The sequence below is a fragment of the Mustela nivalis genome, assembly GCF_964662115.1.
Source record: "Mustela nivalis genome assembly, contig: HAP1_SCAFFOLD_2172, whole genome shotgun sequence".
NCBI classification, from domain to species: domain Eukaryota; kingdom Metazoa; phylum Chordata; class Mammalia; order Carnivora; family Mustelidae; genus Mustela; species Mustela nivalis.
This window is the reverse complement of record NW_028134493.1, coordinates 19,753-42,461: the sequence shown is the minus strand read 5'-3', so window position 1 is coordinate 42,461 and position 22,709 is coordinate 19,753.

The window sequence follows — 22,709 nt, the reverse complement described above, 5'->3', positions numbered from 1 at the left end:
ACTGTCCCAAGACTCAGGGCAAAAAGTTAAGTTTGGAACTCTAACTTCCAGAGGAATTGGAAAATCATGTATTTTTGCCATAGAGAAAAATTCCTGCTGACACCTCTGGTAGTGATCTTTGTCCTTGTTACTGGCCCATCTTCTATCACTTTAAAATGAGCCTACTCATTCCACTATAGGCCAAAGGGGTTTTTTTGTTTTTGTTTTTGTTTTTGTTTTTTAAGATTATTTATTTATTTGACAGACAGAGATCACAAGTGGGCAGAGAGGCAGGTAGAGAGGGAAGCAGGCTCCCCACCGAGCAGAGAGCCCGACGCAGGGCTCGATCCCAGGACCCTGGGATCATGACCCAAGCTGAAGGCAGGGGCTTTAACTCATCCAGGCGCCCCTAGGCCAAAGTTTTAAATCCAGGAGTCTAGTCTCAGCTCTCCTGTCACTGGTTTGAAGACCTGTCCATTCCAGTCTGGCCCAGGCCTGACCCCAGAATGTCCAGTGTAGAAACTGTGCAAAGCCTCCAGCAAAACCTTCATGTTCTCTCCATCCTTGAGGGAATCGGACATCCTACATCACTGACTATGTCACCAGCATTAGGTTCACACCAGGCTAGAGGGTGAACCCAAGTGGGAAGTGTCAGGTGCGCATACCTTTGACCAGTAGTGTACACCCATTGTTTTGGTAGTTTGGCTGGGTTCCCTGAGGGAAGCTAAGGGCTGGTGTCAAGGGCCCTATTTGTGGCTATGATGGGGAGAGGGATGCCTTCTCATTTCTTTTCCTCCCTCTTGGATCATGGAGGAATTGGAATAAGCCTTGCTTTACTTCCAAAAGAGACTTCATTTAGACCTTAAGCCTGAGAATTACTATTCTTCATGGGGTTTACAAGATAGAAAGCTCAAGTTTTTCCCACTAGCTGATACTACATGATTTCTCTAAAAAGTGGCTTAGGGAAGATGAACATCAATATGTAGGTTAGTCTGGGAAAATGAGTGGGTGGAAAGTTTTACTGGTTTTCTTAAGTTCAGTGAACATTATAGCAAAATTTAGAGAAATATTTAACACTACCTTTAGAAAGTGATTTAACGTGCTCATCTGTTGAAAGATATTATTAATAAATATAGGCATATTATGTGTACCCTCGTTCTTTTTAACTGCTTCAATCCATTGTGAATGTTCTTGCAATATTAGTAACATCAACCTATGTAGTCATTAGAATGTCTGCAATGTTCCACATTAGGAATCATAAAAGTAACAGAGTTAAGCAGTCTCCCCTTGATGAACTTTTTCTTTGTGCTCAGATTTTATTTAAATATGTGAAGAATATCCTTGTACATATGTTGTTGCATATGTATTTGGTTTTTTGTTGTTCATGATATATCCCTAGGTGCTATATTACTGGTCAAAGAATTGCATTTTAGGCCAACAGACACATAAAAAATGTTCATCATCACTAGCCATCAGGGAGATTCAAATCAAAACCACATTGAGATACCACCTTATACCAGTTAAAATGGCCAAAATTAGCAAGACAGGAAACAAGAAGTGTTGGAGAGGATGCAGAGAAAGAGGAACCCTCTTACACTGTTGGTGGGAATGCAAGTTGGTGCAGCCACTTAGGAAAACAGTGTGGAGATTCCTTAAGAAATTCCAAACAGAGCTACCCTAAGACTCTGCATTTGCACCACTGAGTATTTACCCCAAAGATAACAGATGGAGTGAAAAGAAGGGCCACCTGTACCCCAACGTTCCTAGCAGCAATAGCCACAGTTGCCAAACTGTGGAAAGAGCCAAGATGCCCTTCAACAGACAAATGGATAAAAAAGATATGGTCCATATATATAATGGAATATTACGCCTCCCACCAAAAAGGATGAATACCCAGCTTTTGTATCAACATGGATGAGACTGGAGATTACGCTGAGTGAAATAAGTCAAGCAGAGAAAGTCAGTTATCATATGGTTTCACTTACTTGTGGAACATAAGGAATAACATGGAGGACATTGGGAAAAGGAAAGGAAAAGTGAATAGGAGAAATCAGAGGGGGAGATGAGCCATGGGAGATTGTGGACTCTGAGAAATAAACTGAAGGTTTTGGAGGGAGATGGGGGGATGGGTGAGCCTGGTGGTGGGTATTGAGGGCATGTATTGCAGGGAGCACTGGGTGTGGTGCATGAACAGTGAGTCTCAGAACACTGCAAAAATAAAATAAAAATTTCTTTAAAGTTTTGTCATGAAAGAAGAAAGCAAAAAAGAATTTCATTTTACATTGAGCAAATTGAGAGCCAGGACAGGGATTTAAAAAGCAGACAGACAGGACTGAGTATTGTCTTCCAAAAATCCATATTTTGGAGTCCCAAGCTCCACCATTAAGAATGTGGCTGCATCTGGAGGTATTTCCAGAGGTAATTAAGTTAAAATGAAGTTATTGGTTGGGCCCTAATTCAATATGACTATTGTACTTATAAAAGGAAGAAACTGGGACACAGACTTGTATAGAGGGAAGACCCTGTGGAGACACAAAGAGAAGCCTCAGAAGCCAACCCCGTCGGCACATTGATCCCGGACTCTAAGGCCCAGAATTGTGAGAAAATAATTATCTGCTGCCACCTAGTCTGTGGCATTTTGTTATAACAGCCTGTAACAGCCCTAGCAAGCTCCTTGGAACATGAACTTTATGAAAATAGCTAAAAAGGTCTGTGTGACTCTATGTGTGTGTTTATATCTTTCTGTGGATGTTTGCATATGTGTGTGACCATTTGTTCATTTCCATGTAGGCAAGCCCTTGGGTGAATGGACTTATCTTTGCAATTACATACATGTGTACCTTTCCCTGGATGTGCCTGTCCTTGCGTGACTGTATATTTTTCTCTCCCTGTGTCCAGAAGTCTCTTTCTGTGGATGTTTCCATATTCTTCCTTGATGTGTGTGTGCTCGAGTGTGTATCTGTGTGTAGCACTGAATGTGTCTGCATCGGTGCATGTGTGTCTGGCGGGGGGGGGTTCTTTCTGTTTGCCCAGGTGTATCTGTGAGCATTTTTCTTGGTGTGTATGTGTGGGTGCCTTTGTGTACTGACATGTTTGTATCCTGTGTGTGTTTGTGTCTCACTGTCTTAATGAGTATTTGGCTGTCTACTCCCGTGTTTCTGTAAACATGTCCAATAGGCGTGTGTGTGGGTGGGGTGGGGGTGACTTCCATCTCCAGCTCAGAGCAACCCCCTCAACTCCAGACCTGCAGATCTAATCAGATACTCAATGCGCCATCTTGGATGTCTGATGAACATGTCAAATCCAGTGTGTCCAAAACACATTGAGGGCAATGAGCTCTTCACTGCCTCCTGCTCCAGAATTGGTCCTCCCTCTGGCTTTCAGATCTCGGGACACAGCAACTGTATCTTTCCAGATGCTCAGAGTAAAAACTTCATTGCCATCCTTGACTCCTTTTATTTCTTCCTGTATGCAGCTGGTTGGCATATTCTGTCCAATTTCCTTTCAGTGTACCCCAGAGCCACCACTTCTCATCACCACTATTGCCATGGTGGGCCCAGCTCCCACTGTCTCTCTCCCTCCACTGTACCATCCTCTCACTAGCTTCCATCCTAACCCCCCATAGTCTGGTCTTACCACAGAAACTAAGGAATCCTCTTAGACTATCTCATTCTCCTGCTGAGAACCCTCAGTGGTTCCCCTCTCTTTTCCAAGTCCTCACAATGGCCTCTCCTCTGGGACCTCTCCGTGATAAATCTATTCCTCCCAAATCTCACTCTTCTGTAGCCACACTCCCCACCTTGATTTCTATTTTTAAGAAACTGGAAACATGTAAATATCCCTCAAAGGTAATGAATCCCTGGAACCTGTGTGCCTTTTATGGCAAAATAGATTTTTGCCAATGTGATCAAATTTTTTTTAAAGATTTTATTTATTTGACAGACAGAGATCACAAGTAGGCAGAGAGGCAGGCAGAGAGAGAGGAGGAAGCAGGCTCCCTGCTGAGCAGAGAGCCCAATGAGGGGCTCGATCCCAGGACCCTGAGATCATGACCTGAGCCGAAGGCAGAGGCTTAACCCACTGAGCCACCCAGGCGCCCTGCCAATGTGATCAAAAGATTGAAAAGATTACCCCAGATTATCTGAGTGGACCCTAAATGCAATTGCAAGTGTCCTTATAAGACAGAGATAGAAACAGGTCACAGAAAGGAAGGAGAAGACAATGTGACCATGGAGAAGAAATTGAAATGATGTGGCCAAAGCCAAGGAATTCCCACAGCCACCAGCAGCTGGAAGGAACGAAAACCAGATTGTCCCCTTCCTCAGGAGGGAGCACAACCCTGAAAACACCTTGATTTCAGGCCAGTGAATATAACTTTTAGACTTCTGGCCTCCAGAATTTGGAGATTAAATGTGCATTTTCAGCCAGCAGGTTTGTGGTGATTTGTTTCACAGCCTCAGAAATGAGTAGGGACCCCAGCCACACCCCACCTCAGGGCCTTTGTTCATGCTGCTCACTCCGCCTGCGTCCCCCTCCTTCCAAACATCTCTGCCAGTTCCGCCACTTGTCCAGGTCCTCAATCCCTGCAGCTATGCCATTCAAATCACCACGTTCCCACACATACCTGTCTTCCTTACACTCTGCTTTCTTCCTTAGCACTTACAATATGACTTGCTATGAATCCCTTCTTGTCTACTTGTTTATAGCCTGCCTCCCATTTCCAGAATGTGTGCTCTATAAGGCAGGATTTTAGCCTCATCTTTCCATCTTTAAATTTTCCATTGCTTCAGACTGTGTCTGGGACTTAGCAATGATAATGTCAAGAGTCTTTACTGTCAGACGGTCAATGTTCAGAAGGGGAAACTGAGACACAGAGAAATTAAATAATTTGATCAAGGTCAGTCAGGAAATCCCAAGCATCAAACCCATGCCATTGGGCTGTACCGTTCCACACCCACTGCCCAAGCAAGTAACTTAGCATCCTGTCTCTAGTGCAGGATAATCTCTCTGCCTTCACAGCTGTACCCTCTGCCATGCCCTGAGACCGTGAACATGCATGCCCCTAAATTCTGCTGTGTCTTTGGGGGGTACAAGAGCTGGGTTCCAGGAAGTCAGGAGCCACTGATCATGAAGAAACTGGGGACTGTCCACCATAACCTCGAAGGGACAGTTGATAGAAACATGGATATCAAGAGCGCTTTGGATGAAGTCTCTGATGGGAATGAGGAACAGCTACTGAAAATTGGAGGAAAGTTTATCCTTGATATGAAGTGGCAAAGAACTTGCTCAAATTGTGTTCTAGTGTTTTGCAAAAAGTAGAACTTGTAATTGATGCACCTGAACGTTTAGTTGAGATTTCTAAGCAAAGTGCTAAAAGCACGGCTGTCTTTCTCCTTGCTGCTTTTGATAAAACGCAAGAGGAGAGAGAGAAACTAAAGAAGGAATTGTTAAGCAAAATGTAATCAGGACTGAAGATCTGGGAAAATCTGAGTCTGTGCATTTTGCAGAAAAGGAGAGGGAGTAACGTCAACAAGATGGCAGACGGGAACCTCCAGGCCCTCACTCCTCCATGGAGACACTGAGCGAGCTAACATCTGTGAATCTAGAAAAGTCTAGAGACTAGTTATGAACCTCCCACGGTGCTTCCTGAATCTATTGGTTCATTTTTTTATCACTTTTGGAGAGCGTTTATCCATTTTCTTTCAATGTTGTCTCTCTTCTATTCTCTCAGTTCTTTGCAGAAACTCAATTTTGCCAGACTGTGACATTTTAACTTTCACCTCACTTTTCGGTTTTCCTTAATTTTTCCTTTTCTCTGTGCACTAAATGCAATGCTAATGACTGGAACCTTAAGAAGCAATCACAGGGGCACATGGGTGGCTCAGTGGGTTAAAGCCCCTGCCTTTGGCTCAGGTCATGATCCCAGGGTCCTGGGATCGAGCCCCACGTCAGGCTCTCTGCTCAGTGGGGAGCCTGCTTCCCCACCTCTCTCTGCCTGCCTCTCTGCCTATTTGTGATCTCTGCCTGTCAAATAAATAAATAAAATCTTTAAAAAAAAAAAAAAAAAGAAGAAGCAATAACAGCCCAACCTGGCCCCCACCAGAAAAAGACGATCCCGAGGAAGTGACACATACAGGTGTTCAAGGACCACAGGTTTCTGGAGGACTTGGGAAATCCATGCTGGAACTTTCTCACCGATAAAGCAGAATCCTTTCCCCTGCCCTTCCCTCCCCTTCCAAATTTCCTAGCCTCCACATGGTGGTGGTGCTTGTTTTTAAAAACTCTCATCAACAAAAACTTAGATGTTGCAAAAAAATTTTAAAGTAAAATGGGCCAAGGACTTGAATAGACATGTTTCCAGAGAAGATACACAAATAACCAATAATCACAGCAAAAGATACTCAGTGTCCTTAATCATTAGGGAAATGCAAATCAAAACCATGAGATTTCACTTCACAGTTCATAACACTAGAATGGTATAAAAGAAAAAATGGAGGGGTGCCTGGGTGGCTCAGTGGGTTAAGCCTCTGCCTTCTGCTCAGGTCATGATCTCAGGGTCCTGGGATTGAGCCCCGCATCAGGCTCTCTGCTCAGCAGGGAGTCTGCTTCCCTCTCACTCTCTCTGCCTGCCTCTCTGCCTACTTGTGATCTCTTTCTTTCAAATAAATAAAATCTTTAAAAAAAAAAAAAGAAAAGAAAAGAAAAGAAAAAATGGAATCGTAAGTATTGGTAAGGTTGTAGAGAAATGGGTACCCTCATACATTGCTGCTGGTAGATAATGAGGAAAACAGTTTGACCACTCCTCAAACGTTAAACACAGAATTACCATAGAACCTAGTGGTTCCTTTTCTGAGAGTACACCCAAAAGTATTCAAAACAGTTGTCCAAAAATAAAAATAAAAAACAGGTGTGGGGCGCCTGGGTGGCTCAGTGGGTTAAAGCCTCTGCCTTTGGCTCAGGTCATGATCCCAGAGTCCTGGGATCGAGCCCCAAATCGGGCTCTCTGCTCCGCAGGGACCCTGCTTCCTCCTCTCTCTCTGCCTGCCTCTCTCCCTACTTGTGATCTCTGTCAAATAAAAAAAAATATTTTAAAATAAATAAAAATAAAAAACAGGTGTCCAAACTAGAATGTTCACACAAATGTTCATAGCAGTACTGTTCCCAATGGCCAAAAGCTGAAGACAACCCAAATGTATATCGGCTGATGAAGGAATAAACAAATGGTCCTATATCCATAAAATGGAATATTATTACGCCATAAAAGAGAATTGTTATATATCCTAGAAAATAGATGAACCTTGAAAAAATGGTAATGAGAGAAGCAGACATAAAAGGGTACACATACTGTATGATTGATATCCAGAATAGGCAAACCCGTCAGGACAGAAAGCATATTAGTAGTTTCCAGGCACTGGGCGTGGGAATGATGGGGAAGAAGTGCCCAATGGGTGGTGGGTTTTATTTTGTGGATAATGTCAATGTTCTGGAACTAGGTAGTGGCGATGGGGGCACAGCATTGTGAATGCATCAAATACCACTGATTGTACACCTTAAAATGGTTAAAACAGATACCTAGGATAAATGGCAGAGTAGGGAGATCCTAAGCTCACCTTGTCCCAGGGACACACCTAGACAACCACCGCGTAAGTGTAACACAGAAGAGAGCTGAAGACGGGCAAAAGAGACTTTCCACAGTTAATCACAGACAGGAGACCACATCAAAAAGGGTAAGGGGGTGGAGATATGGTCAGGAACCACAAACAAGAGGGACACTACAAGCACAGGGTAGGGAGAGAGAGAGACCCCAGAGCAGGCAACCCCCAGACACCACAGACGTGCACTGGGAAGAGAAGTACCCACAACATTTGACTTTGAAACCCAGTGGGGCTTAACTTTACTAAGGGTTTTTACAATCAGCAGGGCTTACCTCCTGGTACTGTAATAATCAGCAGACTGGGCTTTGGGAGGCCTGGAGGGCATAGGAAACAGTCCCTACCCTTAAAGAGACAGCATAACAAACAACCCCTCTGAGATTAAGCAGTTTGTAAAGGGCCTGGGGTATAATTGGAGGAGATTTATTTACAAATCCCAGAATGTGTGCTGGAGGGGCAGGGATCTGTAGACTTCTCAAAGAACAAGAGAGCTGGCAGTCACCTTTTCTCTGCCAGTTATTTTCTCCACCTCTTATCTCAGGGTAGGTAGGCAGACACCTGCAGGAACCAGCGCGCGAGGACCTTGCTAACACCGTGCATCCCACCCCACATTCTCCTCTGAATCTGCCTCCATCCAACCCATGCCTCTCGGTTGGAGTGACTCCTAAATGGTTCCTGCCACATCATGGCCTGCAAGCAGCTGGGGAAAGGAGCAGCACCACTCCAGAGGGACTCCTGCCCTCAGGAGAGAGGAAGGTGTGTAGTCGCACACCACTTTAACTATAGCCCCAACATACAGACTGAAGGCAGATATCTGACCCAACAGCCCTGTCCACCGGTGAAAACCTCTCAGGGGCAGCACAGATGGGCTGAGGGCAGGCATAGAGTCTGACTGATTATATCACCAAATTTCAAACCCATGGCCTGAGACCAGACACTTAATAGCACAGGGACCAAACCTGGCCACAACAGGCAAAGTGGAAAACTAGCCAGTTGGACTGAAAGCAAATGCAGCTCAGCCACAGTGAACACAATGGACATAGGAGATACCCTTCTAGTGCCAGGCTCTAGTGAACAGGAAACATTGCACCCCAGGGCACTGCAGGACTGCTTCTCCGTAAGCCCACTACTTCCAAGATCAAAAGACATAGTTGACTTTCCTGATACACATAGACAAACACAGCATTGGACAAAATGAGAAGACAGAGAAATATGTCCCAAATCAAAGAACAAGGCAAACCACAGCAAAAGACCCAAATGAAACGGGCATGAATAATATAAAGTAAATAAATAAAATCAGTCAAGAAATTCACAAAATAAAAGGATGAAATTATGCATTCGTACACATAAAATATTGAGGAGAGTAAATTTAGTGTTTTTAGAATAGGTTCAAACTTAAGCGACCATCAACTTAACATAGACTGTTACATGCATAAGATATTATATAAAATATAATCATATACAAACCTAAGTATATACAACCTAACAGTAACCATAAATCAACAAACTGTAATAGGTAAGCACAAAAATTAGGGAAAAGGATTCCAAGCAAATCACTAAAGAAAGTCATAAAAACACAAGGGAGGAGAGCAAGAGAAGAAAGAAACAGAAGAACTACAAACACAATCCTAAAACAAGTAACAAAATGGTACCAAGCACATACTTCTCAATAATCAATTTGAGCGACAGTGGACTGAATGCTCCGATCAACACGTATAATGTGACTGAATGGATGAAGAAGCAAGATGCATCCATACACTGCCTAATAAGAAACTCGCGGTAGACCTAAAGACACAAGCAGGTGAAAGTGAAGGGGTGGAGAAGCATTACCACACTATTAAAAGTGAAAAGAAAACTGAAGTAGCAATACTTAGATAAAATAGACTTTAAAACAAAGACCGTGACAAGAGACAAAGAAGGACACTACATAAATTTATATAATTTTATATAAAGGGAACAATCCAGCAAGAGAGTAACAATTGTAAATATTCAGGCACCCAACAGGGGAGCACCTGAATGCATAAACCAACTATTATCAGGCAGAAAGGAAGAAACTGACAATATTACGTTACTAGCAGAGGACTTTAGCACCCCACCTACTAATGTAGGTGTAGATAGATCATGCAGACAGAAAGTCAACAAGGAAAGAGTGGATTTGAATGACACCTTGGGCCAGATGGATCTAACATATATATTCATAATATTCCATCCAAGAACAGCAGAATACACCTGCTGAGGGCAGCTAACCTAGACACCGACTTTTTGCTGCACTTTAAACTCTAAGCTCCTATGCATTGGTGTGACTGCCCTTCTGGGACAAACGTCCACAAGTCCAGGTGTGGCAAGACACCCCCACCCCCTGCAGTGGACAAGTGCAAGTCTGCACTTGCACCTAGGGATGTTTAGGGATGCCACATCCCTAAAGATTGGAGTTTTGAGGGGTGTCTGGGTGGCTCAGTAATTAAATGTCTGCCTTCTGCTCAGGTCGTGATCCCAGGGTCTTGGAATCAAGCCCCACATCGGGCTCCCTGCTCTGTGGGAAGCCGCTTCTCCTTCTCTCACTCCCTGTGCTTGTGTTCCCTCTCTTGTGGTCTCTCTCTGTCAAATAAATAAATAAAATCTTTAAAATAAATAAATAAATTATATATATATATGCAACTATGCACCAGCAAATTTGACAATCTGAAAGAAATTGATGTGTTCCTAGAGACAGATAAAACTACCAAAACTGAACCAGGAAGAAATAGAAAACCTGAACAGTCCCATAACCAGTAAGAAATTTGAAGCAGTCATCAAAAATCTCCCAAAAGGGGCACTGCGGTGGCTCAGTGGGTTAAAGCCTCTGCCTTCAGTTCCGGTCATGATCGCAGGGTCCTGGGATCGAGCCCCACATCGGGCTCTCTGCTCGGCAGGGAGCCTGCTTCCTCCTCTCTCTCTCTGCCTGCCTCTCAGCCTACTTGTGATCTCTATCTGTCAAATAAATAAATAAAATCTTTTTTTTTTAATCTCCCAAAAAACAGGAGCCCAGGGCCAGACAGCTTCCCAGAGGAATTCTACCAAACATTTAAAGAATTAGAACCCATTCTCCTGAAACTGTTCCAAAAAATAGAAATGGAAGGAAAACTTCCAAACCCATGAGGCCAGCATTACCTCGATCCTGAAACCGGACAAAGACCTGATCAAAAGGGAGAATTACAGACCAAAATCCCTGATGAACATGGACACAAAAATCCTCACCAAAATACAAGCCAATAGGATCCAACAGTACATTAAAAGGATTATTCACCATGACCAAGTGGGATTTATTCCTGGGCTGCAAGTTTGGCTCAACATCCTCAAATCAATCAATGTGACACAATACATTAATAGAAGAAAGAACATGGGGCACCTCTCATGGCTCAGACATTAAACCTTCAGCTTGGGTCATGATCCCAGGGTCCTGGGATCGAGCCCTGCATCATATCCCTGCTCAGTGGGAAGCCTGCTTCTCTCTCTCCCTCTCCTACTCCCCCTGCTTCTGTTCCCTCTCTCACTGTGTCTCTGTCACATAAATAAATCTTTAAAAAGAAAGGAACAGAAAGAACAAGAACCATATGATACTCTCAATAGATACTAAAAAAGCATTTGACAAAGTACAGCATCCTTTCTTGATCAAAACTCTTCACAGTGTAGGGATAGAGGGTATGTACCTCAATATCATCAAAGCCATCTATGAAAAACCCACAGTGAATATCATTCTCAATGGGGAAAAACTGAGAGCTTTTCTGCTAAGGTCAGAAACACAGCAGGGGTGTCCATTATCACCACTGCTATTCAACATAGTACTAGAAGTCCTAGCCTCAGCAACCAGACAACAAAAAGAAATAAAAGGCGTCCAAATCAGCAAAGAAGTCAAACTCTTACTCTTTGCAGATGATATGATGCTTTATGTGGAAAGCCCAGAATACTCCACTCCAAAACTGCTAGAAGTTGTATATGAATTCAATAAAGTGTCAGGATATAAAATAAATGCACAGAAATCAGTTGCATTTCTATACACCAACAGCAAGACAGAAGAAATAAATTAAGGAGTCAATCAAATTTACAATTACACCCCAAACCATAAGATACCTAGGAATAAACCTAACCAAAGAGGCAAAGAATCTGTACTCAGAAAACTACAAAGTACTCACGGAAGAAATTGAGGAAGACACAAAGAAATGGGAAAACATTCCATGTTCATGGATTGGAAGAACAAATATTGTGAAAATGTCTATCCTAGACATTTCCTAGAGAAATCTGCATGTCTAATGTAATCCTTATCAAAATACCATCAACTTTTTTCAAAGAAATGGAACAAATAATCTTAAAATTTATATGGAACCAGAAAAGACCCCAAATAGCCAGAGGAATGTTGAAAAAGAAAACCAAAGTTGGTGGCTTCACAATTCCAGACTTCAAGCTCTATTATAATGCTGTAATCATCAAGACAGTAAGTTACTGGCACAAAAACAGACACACAGATCAAGGGAACAGAATAGAGGGGCGCCTGGGTGGCTCAGTGGGTTAAGCCGCTGCCTTCGGCTCAGGTCATGATCTCAGGGTCCTGGGATCGAGTCCCGCATCGGGCTCTCTGCTCAGCAGGGAGCCTGCTTCCCTCTCTCTCTCTCTGCCTGCCTCTCCATCTACTTGTGATTTCTCTCTGTCAAATAAATAAATAAAATCTTTAAAAAAAAAAAAAAAAGGGGAACAGAATAGAGAGCCCAGAAATGGACCCTCAACTCTATGATCAACTAATCTTTGACAAAGCAGGAAAGAATGTCCAATGGAAAAAAGACAGTCTCTTCGACAAATGGGTTGGGAAAATTGGACAGCCACAATTTTTTGAAGAAGATAGAAACTGAACCATTTCCTTACACCACACACAAAAATAGACTCAAAATGGGTGAAAGACCTCAGTGTGATACAGGAATCCATCAAAAATCCTTGAGGAGAGGACAGGCAGCAACCTCTTTGACCTAAGCCACAACAACTTCCTAGAAACATCACCAAAGGCAAGGGAAGCAAGGGCAAAAAGGAACCATTGGGACTTCATCAAAATCAAAAGCTTTTTGCACACCAAAGGAAATAGTCAACAAAACCAAAAGACAGCTGACAGAATCAGAAAAGATATTTACTTGCAAGTGACTTATCAGATAAAGGGTTAGTATCCAAAACTTATAAATAACTTATCAAACAACACCCAAAGAACAAATAATCCAATCAAGAAATGGGAAGAGAGGGGCACCTGGGTGGCTCAGTGGGTTAAGCCTCTGCCTTCCGCTCAGGTCATGATCTCAGGGTCCTGGGATCAAGCCCCACGTCGGGCGCTCTGCTCAGCAGGGAGCCTGCTTCCTTCTCTCTCTCTCTCTCTCTCTCTCTCTCTCTCTCTCTCTCTCTGCCTGCCTCTCTGCCTGCTTGTGATATCTGTCAAATAAATAAATAAAATCTTAAAAAAAAAAAAAGAGTCTTAACATCAACTACAATGGAATTAAGAATTAAAAAAAAAAAAAAAAGAAAAGAAATGGGCAGAGGACATGAACAGACATTTCTGCAAAGAAGACATCCAAATGGCCAAAAGACACATGAAGAAGTGCCCAACATCACTTGGCAACAGGGAAATACAAATCAAAACCACACTGAGATACCACTGCACACCAGTCATAATGGCTAAAATTAACAAGTCAGGAGACGACAGATGCTGGTGATGATGCGGAGAAAGAGGAACCCTCCTACACTGTTGGTGGGAATGCAAGCTGGTCCAACCACTCTGGAAAACAGGATGGAGGTTCCTCAAAAAGTTGAAAATAGAGCTACCCCACGACCCAGCAATCGCACTACTGGCTATTTACCCTAAAGATACAAATGTAGAGATCCAAAGGGACACGTGCACCCGAATGTTTCTAGCAGCAATGTCCACAATAGCCAAACTATGAAAAGAACCTAGATGTCCATCAACAGAGATGAATGGATAAAGAAGAGGTGGTATATATACATATATAATTCCATTAAAAAAAAAAACACACACACACACAAAATCTTGCCATTTGCAACCATGTGGATGGAACTAGAGCGCATTATGCTGAGTGAAATAAGTCAATCAAAGAAAAACAATTATCATATGATATCTCTGATATGAGGAATTTGAGAGGCAGGGTGGGGGTGGGGGGAAGGGAGGGAAAAATGAAACAAGATGGGACCAGGGAGGGACAAACCATAAGAGACTCTTAATCTCAGGAAACAAACTGAGGGTTGCTGGGTGGGGGGGTGAAATAGGGTGGCTGGGTGATGGACATGGGGGAGGGTATGTGCTATGGGTGAGTGCTGTGAAGTGTGTAAGCCTGATGATTCACAGACCTGTGCCCCTGAAACAAATAATACATTATATGTTATTTAAAAATAAAAGAAACACTTAAAAGGTAACCTATCCGATGATAAAAATATCTGCAAATCGTGTGAGAAGAGGCTCATCTCCAAAATATACAAAACACTCTTTCAAATCCAAATGAAAACTGAACAAAAACAAGGGAGAATATGTGAATAGATACGTTCCAAAGGTGGCATCCATCTGGCTAACAGATACAGAAAAAGTTGTTCAACATTACTAATCGTCACTAAGAAAACATAAAACCATAATCAGCCACCACCTCACAACTGTTGGAACAGCAATCATCCCAGAGACAGACACCAGGTGTGGTCAAGGGCATGCAGGCGATGGGACCCTGTGCACTGTTGGTGGGAATGGAAACTAGCGCAGCCACTGCAACAAACACTATGGAGGTTCCTAAAACAATAAATACAGGTACCACATGATCCAGTAATTGCTCTACGGAGTATTTATTTGGAGAACACTAAAACACTCCCTCAAAAAGAGAGATGCACTCCCATGTTCATGGCAGCATTATTTACAATAACCAGACTGGAAACACAGACCTTGGGAGCATCATGCTAAGCCACTCAGACACAGAAAGACAAAGGCCAGATACTCTCATGGACATTCCACATGGGGAAAAAAAAATAGTGAACACATAGATAATGAGAACAGATTGGATTAGTGGTTGCCAGATTCGGGAATGGTTGGGAGAAACAGGTGCAGGTGCTCAAAGGTGCATGTTTGAGGGATAAAATCTGTAAGTCATGGAATGTTCTGCACAGCATGGAGATGAAAGCTAACCCTGCAGGATGGGGTACAGGCTCCCCCACAATCTGAAAGTACAGCAATCCTAGGAAACCTTCCACAGCAGAAATGGTGTAAACTGAAGAAGGAATTACCATTCCCTTCCACAGAAAAAGGAGTGAGCGTGCTCAGACTCCAAAAGTTCCTTCTCTTTGGCTTCTCTTAGTTGTCAGGACACAACATCCTAACAGATGCCCAAAATAAATGGAGATAAAGCACAGCAGATGCTCACAGGCACAATTCAAAGTGCTGGTGGCTGGACGTGGAGACTGGTGCCCGGGAAGGGGCTGGTTGGGGTGCATACCGCCTCTGTAAGTGTTCCCCACAAAACAGATGCTGAACGTGATGCCCACGTTTTGACTTTTTTCATTAGAGGGAAATTCTCTTCAGGTTTCTTCCTGTGACTGAAGCTGGGTAATAATGTAGATCTTTCCAAAAACCCAAGTGTCTTACCATGAACTTCAAAAATTAGGGGAGCCTTGTACTTGAAAGTTGCTGATGGGGTAGAAGTTCAGAGTTCTTCTGGATACAAACATCAGCAGGTCCACTGTGAAAGGCACCTTCCTTGGCAGGTAGAACACAGACTACCTCCTTCCCCCCGGGAACCTCCTCCTTCTCCTCCCTCGGAACAGCCAACAAGAGCTCAGAGTTACCTCAATTGCTCCTTCTATTCCCAATATCAAACCCATCAGCAAATCCTGTTAGCTCAGCAGGTACCCAGAATAGGACCAACCACTCCTTCCAAGGCCACCTGTCTGGTCCACACTAGAGCCCATCTTTTGCCTGAGTTCCTGGAAAAGCTTCATCATTGACCTCCCTTGCCGATCCTCAACCCTGTGTCATCTGTTCTCAACACTGTAGCCAGGATGGCCCAGTGAAACAGGATCCCATGGGGTCACAGCCCTGCAATGGCTTTCTGTCACCCTACTGTCACTTCCCTGAGGTCTTGTCCTAAGCTGTCTCCTCTGGCCACGGGGCCTTCTTGCTGCTCTGGGACACACCTGGTATGCTCCTGCCTCAGGGCCTTTGCATATGCTTTCCCCTCTGTTTAGAAGGCTCTTGGTGTGATGTCACTCACCTTCTTTAGACCTTGACTCAAGCATCACCTTCCTAGTGAAGTCCCACCTGGACCCTATGTGAACAGCAGACACCACCACCACCTCCCCTTGAGCGCCCCAGCCCTGTCTCCTGCTTTATATTTCCAGAGCAGTTATCAGAGTGACCAGTGCACTTCGGCAGGGGAGAAACAGATGCCTACACAAATGGTTTCACCACTGACTGCCTCTGATTTCCTGGTCTAGAGTCCTGGAGGAAAACGTAACCAGAGCTCTTGCACAACCAGGATGCCTGGAACAAGGGGGTCCCCCTACCGCACCCTGAAGACCATCAGGAATGAGCCATAAAAGAATCCATTTGCACATGAAACCTGAAACCAGACACCTTCCTCGATTCCAGGTGAGCACACAAATGTGCTCATCTGAGAAAGTTGAGCAGAGAAGTGTCCCAGGGTCCAAATCTCCCTCTGGCCGAGGTCCTGGGAAACAGACATCCCTCCTCCCTGCACCAGCCACCTGTGGTTGACGTCCGGCATCCTCCTATCCTGGGGCAGAATGCTGCACCCGCCCCTCTCTCCTGGGACATCATCACAAACCAGGCTGTGCTGCACAGTTTTCAGGAAGGAACGGGCAGCAGCAGCAAGAACAGGCCACCCGGGGTCGGTCTCAGCCTCGCACATCAGGGCCCATGCAGAATTACAGCTTCAAGGAGACTGGTGTCCCATGTGGCCTTGAGACCTAACGGCAGGAGCTGAGATTCCAGTTCCAAATGAAAACTGGTCTCTTGCACATGCACAGGAAAGGGGAGGATTTCTCAGAGCTGTGGTGCTGGAAGAAGTGCTTCTGCCGGCTAAATTCACAGACACCAGGCAGAGGACACCTGCGGGGGGGCCCTTATCCCAGGAAGCAAGGAGCACACCGGGCCAGAATCCATAATGCTGCCTGTGGGTTGCTTCCCACCAAGCCCCCTGCTGAGACGAGGGCTGGAGAACCCAACAGGAAACAAGTTTCCTATCACATCTGCAGCAGGAGGGCTGGCTGGGGAGCAGAGCCCCGTCCCTGGAGCAAGTTGGCCTGTGCATCCAGAGCGATGGCACCGCCACAGCTCACAGTCTCCCAGCTATGATCTGACTCCCTGCCAGGCTCAAACCTGCTGACACGGAGGCTCCTAAGACCCAGAGACTGCCTTCCTCCCCAGCGCAATGCTGCTCACAGAGAAGCCAACTCCAGCCTCAGGAACATTCTTCATTAGCTCTGGAATGCCCCGGATCTGTCTACACTGGCCCACCCAGGTGTCCCTTCCAGATCATTCCTCCAGTGCCCTAGGGTTTCAAGTCACCTTCAAGCTGCCCTTCAAAAGACAAGAACAGCCCCGATTAGGCAGACCAGCCGGTGACTCTACGTGCGGGAAACTCGGACTACATCCTCCCTGAACAGCAATGCTTCCAAGTCCAAGCTTCAGACCCTCACTCACTGGGCACGGAGCACGTCAGCACGAACCCTGCTCTTTCAAATCTCTAGTCTCCCATTCCTTCAAGTCAGAAACCAAGCTCCAGTCACCACTCTATTTTCCCCTCAGAGAAGTGAGGAAAGGGATAGAATAGAACACCACATGGCACAGCACGCTTCTATCCAAATAGAACTCCATGCTCCTTCTCATCCAGGCAGCCCTACGCTGCCCATACTTATGAGAGGCACCACACGTTCAGTCCTCATACGTAGATTTGACCTTGTGCTTTCCTTTTGATATTTATTTGCATTTCAAAGTCAATGTCTAGATCACTTGCTTAAATAAGAATAATAATGATGTGGTGGGGCACCTGGGTGGCTCAGTGGGTTAAGCCTCTGCCTTCAGCTCAGATCATGATCTCAGGGTCCTGGGATTGAGCCCCGCATCAGGCTCTATGCTCAGCAGGGAGCCTGCTCCCCCTCTCTCTCTGCCTGCCTCTCTGCCTACTTGTGATCTCTCACTCTCTGTCAAATAAGTAAATAAATAAAATCTTTAAAAAAAAAATACTGACATGACCACATAAAGGTCTGGGTCTCCATAACCAGACACACTGGTTCAAATAAGGATGGACACAACCTCTTCCCAGGAAGCAAAGCCCAGACCCTCAGGGATCCTGACATGCCTCACAGGGGATGAGCTCCTTTGCTCCATGGATTTGTCCGAGGGCAGAGCATGCAGGCACCCTCCGGGCTCATTCTGTTTCTTCATGAATTCCTCAGTTCATGTCCCAAGTGATTCACCGGGTCAGGTTTCAGAGCCCAGGATGGGCCTCCAGGTGAGCGTCCCTCCAGGAAGGCTAACGGGCTTGAGGGGCTTATATTCCACCTCAAGCACAACCAGCCACTCCCCGGGCTCCTGAACAACCCACATTCCCCCTCACAAAGGGCACCACCCCCTATTACAGCTCTGAGCCTACACTTCACTTTAGAAATAATTTCTTTTTTTAAGGTTTTATTTATTTATTTAACAGAGACACAGTGAGAGAGGGAACACAGCAGTTGGGAGTGGGAGAGGGAGAAGCAGGCTCCCCGCTGAGCAGGGAGCCCCATGTGGGGCTCGATCCCAGGACCCTGGGATCATGACCTGAGCCAAAGGCAGATGCTGAACAACTGAACCACCCAGGCGCACCTCAAAAATAATTTCTAATATCAGAAAGTGGTTCATGGAAGAGAAAAGCATGAACACCCACAAAGGATTCTTGGACTATTTCAGAAGACTGCTTTCCCATGGTTTAATTAAAACAGGGAAGAAAAACACACAGATCGCCCCTTCCACTAGCAGGTCTGATTCACTCCAGTGATTGAAAGAAGAGCAGGAGGGACACCTGGGTGGCTCAGTTGGTTAAGCAGCTGCCTTCGGCTCAGGTCATGATCTCAGCGTCCTGGGATTGAGTGCCACATCGGACTCCTTGCTGGGCGGGGAGCCTGCTTCTCTCTCTGCCTCTGCTGCCACTCTCTCTGCCTGTGTGCTCGCCTGCTCGTGCTCTCTCTCTCTCCCTTTCTCTCTCTCTCTCTCTCTGGCAAATAAATAAATAAAATCTTTAAAAAAAAAAAAAAAAGAAAGAAAGAAAGAAAGAAAGAAGAGCAGGAAATAAAAGAGGAACGGATGTTCCGACGACCCGCCATTTCCACCATCTAACTTTTGAAACGTCACCCACACGCAAGGAAGGAAGCACAAACCAGCGTCTTGCGCTGGCAGTGCGGAGGGGTCTGAACCAGACTGACAGGGACAGACGAAGATGTGCGTGTTGGGTGAGGCTGGTGGCTCAGAAGAAGGTGCTTTGGCCGCTTGCCACCTGTGCCTCACCCGTCCTCAGCCAGGAACCTGCTCATGGCCCTGACCTGTCACAACTGTCACCTGGGGGACACACAGCCACCCCTGGGGCCAGCCCTGCTCACAGCCTCCTGCAGAATGCACTCCGCTCTCCTCCGGGACTCCTGCCAGCTCTCCCCAGACCTGGAGCTCCCCTGTCTGCTGCAAAGCTCCAGGATTCGCCCCTTCCAAAATTACACTGGCCCAAGGCTTTCACGAGCGGCAGAAGGCTCCCTCCTGAATGGTGATCGCCTCCTTTCCTCTTCTGTCGTATTTCTCCGCACTCACCTTCCCTCCTGGGCAAACTGAGAGGAGGCGGCGCATCAATGGAGCGTGAACGCGCTCTGAGATCTGAACCTTTCACAGCAGCTCTCCGAGGACTCCTCCTGCAACCACAAACTAGCGCAGCCCACCCCGGGGTGTTTGAAAACTATCATCTACAGAACAGGAGAGCGGAAAACGCTCCGTTTCTACCTAGCTCTTCATGAAGCACAACATGGTCTTTTCTTTCCTTCTTGGACTTCAAATCCGGTTTGTTTCCACGCAGTGTTCATTCCTTTGCTTCAGGGGGAGGATTTCGTGATTCCTCAGCTGCAGACAACAGCCGGGGCTCATCGCAAGCGCCCTCCCCCCAGCCACCACCCAGTTACCCCTTCCCCTCGTGCCCCTGCCTCCAGCAACCCCCCATTTGTGCTCTAAAGTTGAGTCTGCCTCCGCATGTGCCTGTCCTCCTCCGCTATGGTCATCTGTGCCCACTCTAGGTCCATCTGCATCCTTGCGGACAGAGGTTTTGTTCTTTGGGAATCTGGGTCCTTTTCTATTGTGTATCTGTCTCCCACATCTTCTTTCTCCGTTCACCAGTGAACAGACACTGGGACTCCCTCCACAGTTTTACTGTTGTTATTCATGCTGCTACAAACACCACAGTGCTTGAACCCCCACTGAATGTGCATTTTTGTGTCCTCTGGGTAAATACCTAGGAGTGCGATTGCTGGATCCTAGGGTTGTTCAATTGGTAGCTTTTGGAGGAACCACCACACTTGGTTCCAGAGCGGCTGCAGCAGCCCACACTCCCGCCAACAGTGCAGGAGGGTTCCGCTTTATGCACAACATTTCCTGCCAGCAATTCCCTAAGGAGGGAGTGGAAAAACCTGTGGGGTAACCTGACTCATGCAGCAACAAGCAAGCAGTTCCAGAAATTCACCCCAGGGTTCCTGAGGCCAAGCCTCCTGAAGCCACAGGCATGTTTCTATCCAGGAAAATTCCCAAACACTCTCCTTCTGACTTCACCACCCCTGAAACTACAGAGAAAATACAGCACGTCCAGATATCTAGATGATCCACTGAGTGAAACTCAAAAGTCAAGCTTAACTTTTAAATCATAAAATGTTCCTTGGAATTATTTTGAATGTCTCCTCTGCCCTCATTGTAACTCTCTGGACGAAAAGACTGATCAGTTAGGAAACATTTGTCTCTGACAAATGACAAGACACCATCCAAGTCTCTATCTGACTGCAAACAGCCACCTAACTCTAGATGCCGGCCACACCACCACAGCCTCGGCCCAATGGAGTAAACATTGTTAGATGAAGAACAAATTATATGTTAAAAACACACACAGGGTAAATCTCATCTTCTCTTTCTAATCAAAGTGATTGTCTAGGAAAGAGATGTTCCAAGTACCTTTGTAAGCCAGAAATGAAGCAGAGAAAATGGGATCCCCTGCCATGCGCCCCCTGCAGGGCAACTAAGGAACTCGGGCACCCACTCTAGACTGCTGACAGCTGCTTGGTCTGACTTTGTGGCTTCACTAGAGACCAGAGAAAAGCCCACAATGTTTGGGGTTAAAGAAGTTTTACCTCCCGTGCTGACACGGATGTGACATTGCGCCCAACGTACCTGCTGCTTTCTCTGAAGGCTGATGTCCTGGGACAAGCTGCATGACTGACTCAGAGGCTAATTTCAAAACTGGGTCTCGTGGAGCCAGAGTGGGGAAGTATTGTCAGGTGGGGATAAAAAGGCACCTTTGACCTAAGGCCTGCACACCTGCTCCAGCTCCTGGGAGAAGGGGAGACACATGCTGGTTTCTTAAGTACTAATTGGCTTCATTCTAAAGCCGACCAGTGCCATTGTCCTCTTTGGAGAAGCGAAGTTACTCTTCCAAATGAACACCTGAACTCATGTGTTCCTCATGCAACTAGAGTGGGGATTTGGTTTCCTCCAGCTTCCAGGCCCCCACGTGGAGGACGCTCCTGCAGGATCCTGACAGCCCATTACTACCATCCCCGAGGACACGGGGCAGGACTCTGAAATTGGGGGCTTGTTAGCACCGCACCTGTGCCTGGGAGGGACAGGAACCAGGAAGACCCTTGTGCATGACCCTGACAGCCCATTACCACCAACCCCGGGACAGGATGCAAAATGCTGAAGCTGGGGAACTACTCTGGGACTTGATAGTGACACACCTGTGCGGGGCGGGGGGGTGGGGGGGCGGACAGGGGACACCCAGCAGAGCTCAAGGTGCTGCCCAAGGTCCATTACCTGCACTGTGCCCGGGGACAGGGGCACCCCACTGAAGTTGGGGACTGTGTGCTGTCTTTACATGCACTCTTCCTGGGGAACACAGGAAACTCTGAAATGTCCGCAGCCCATCCCACAAGGGCTTGGGTGAGCGGGCGCCCTGGAGCTCCCAGGTCTGGGGGATACGGCCAGTTGACGGACATGGGGCAGCAGAGGGGGGAAAAAGAAAACCCATCTGAGTGCCCACGATGAACTCGCTTCATGCGCCCTTCGCGGACTCTACACCCAGGAACCCCACTTGGGCGCACAGCCCGAACTTACCCACTCAGGATCTCTGCCCATCGTCTCTCCCAGAGCCGCATCACCTGCCCCACCTCTGCATCCCGGAGCAGCTCCGCGTCCGCCCACAGAGGACGTAGCTCCACCCTGCACGTGCTGAATCCCTCGGGGAGGGTGGTGCCCTGAGCCCATTGGATGCTGCACCTGCCTGTACTGGGCGACCCGCCCTTACACCCGCACCTCCCTGCTTTTGCAGGTACTCCCAGAGGCCAGGGCGGCGCCTCCTCGCTGGAACACTTGGTTCGGCGGGACAGGCATGGACCGGTTGTGGGCAGGGCCCCTCTCCCCCAGACATCCGGCTCCTTCCGGGGACCCGTCTGGCTGCAGACCACCCGCAGAACCCTGCCCCTTCTCTTCCTGCACCAGCCCTGCCTCCGGTGCTCTTCCTGGCTCCTGGCAAGGTCCGCTGCTCTCAGACCTTCTCAGACTTGGGCTTTAGGAAATGCAATGGTTTCCCACAGTTCCAAGGCAATTTTAAGATACAAAAAGTAGTGCTCTAAGGGGGAAGAGCTTCACCTTCTGGTCTCATCCTTGGAGTGGAGAGTGCTTCTCAGACCTTCGAGCATCCTTCTAGGATTCCTGCTGGAACATATATACATAGGCTGGATCTCCAAGGAAGCTCCAGGATGAATCAGAACAACCGCCCT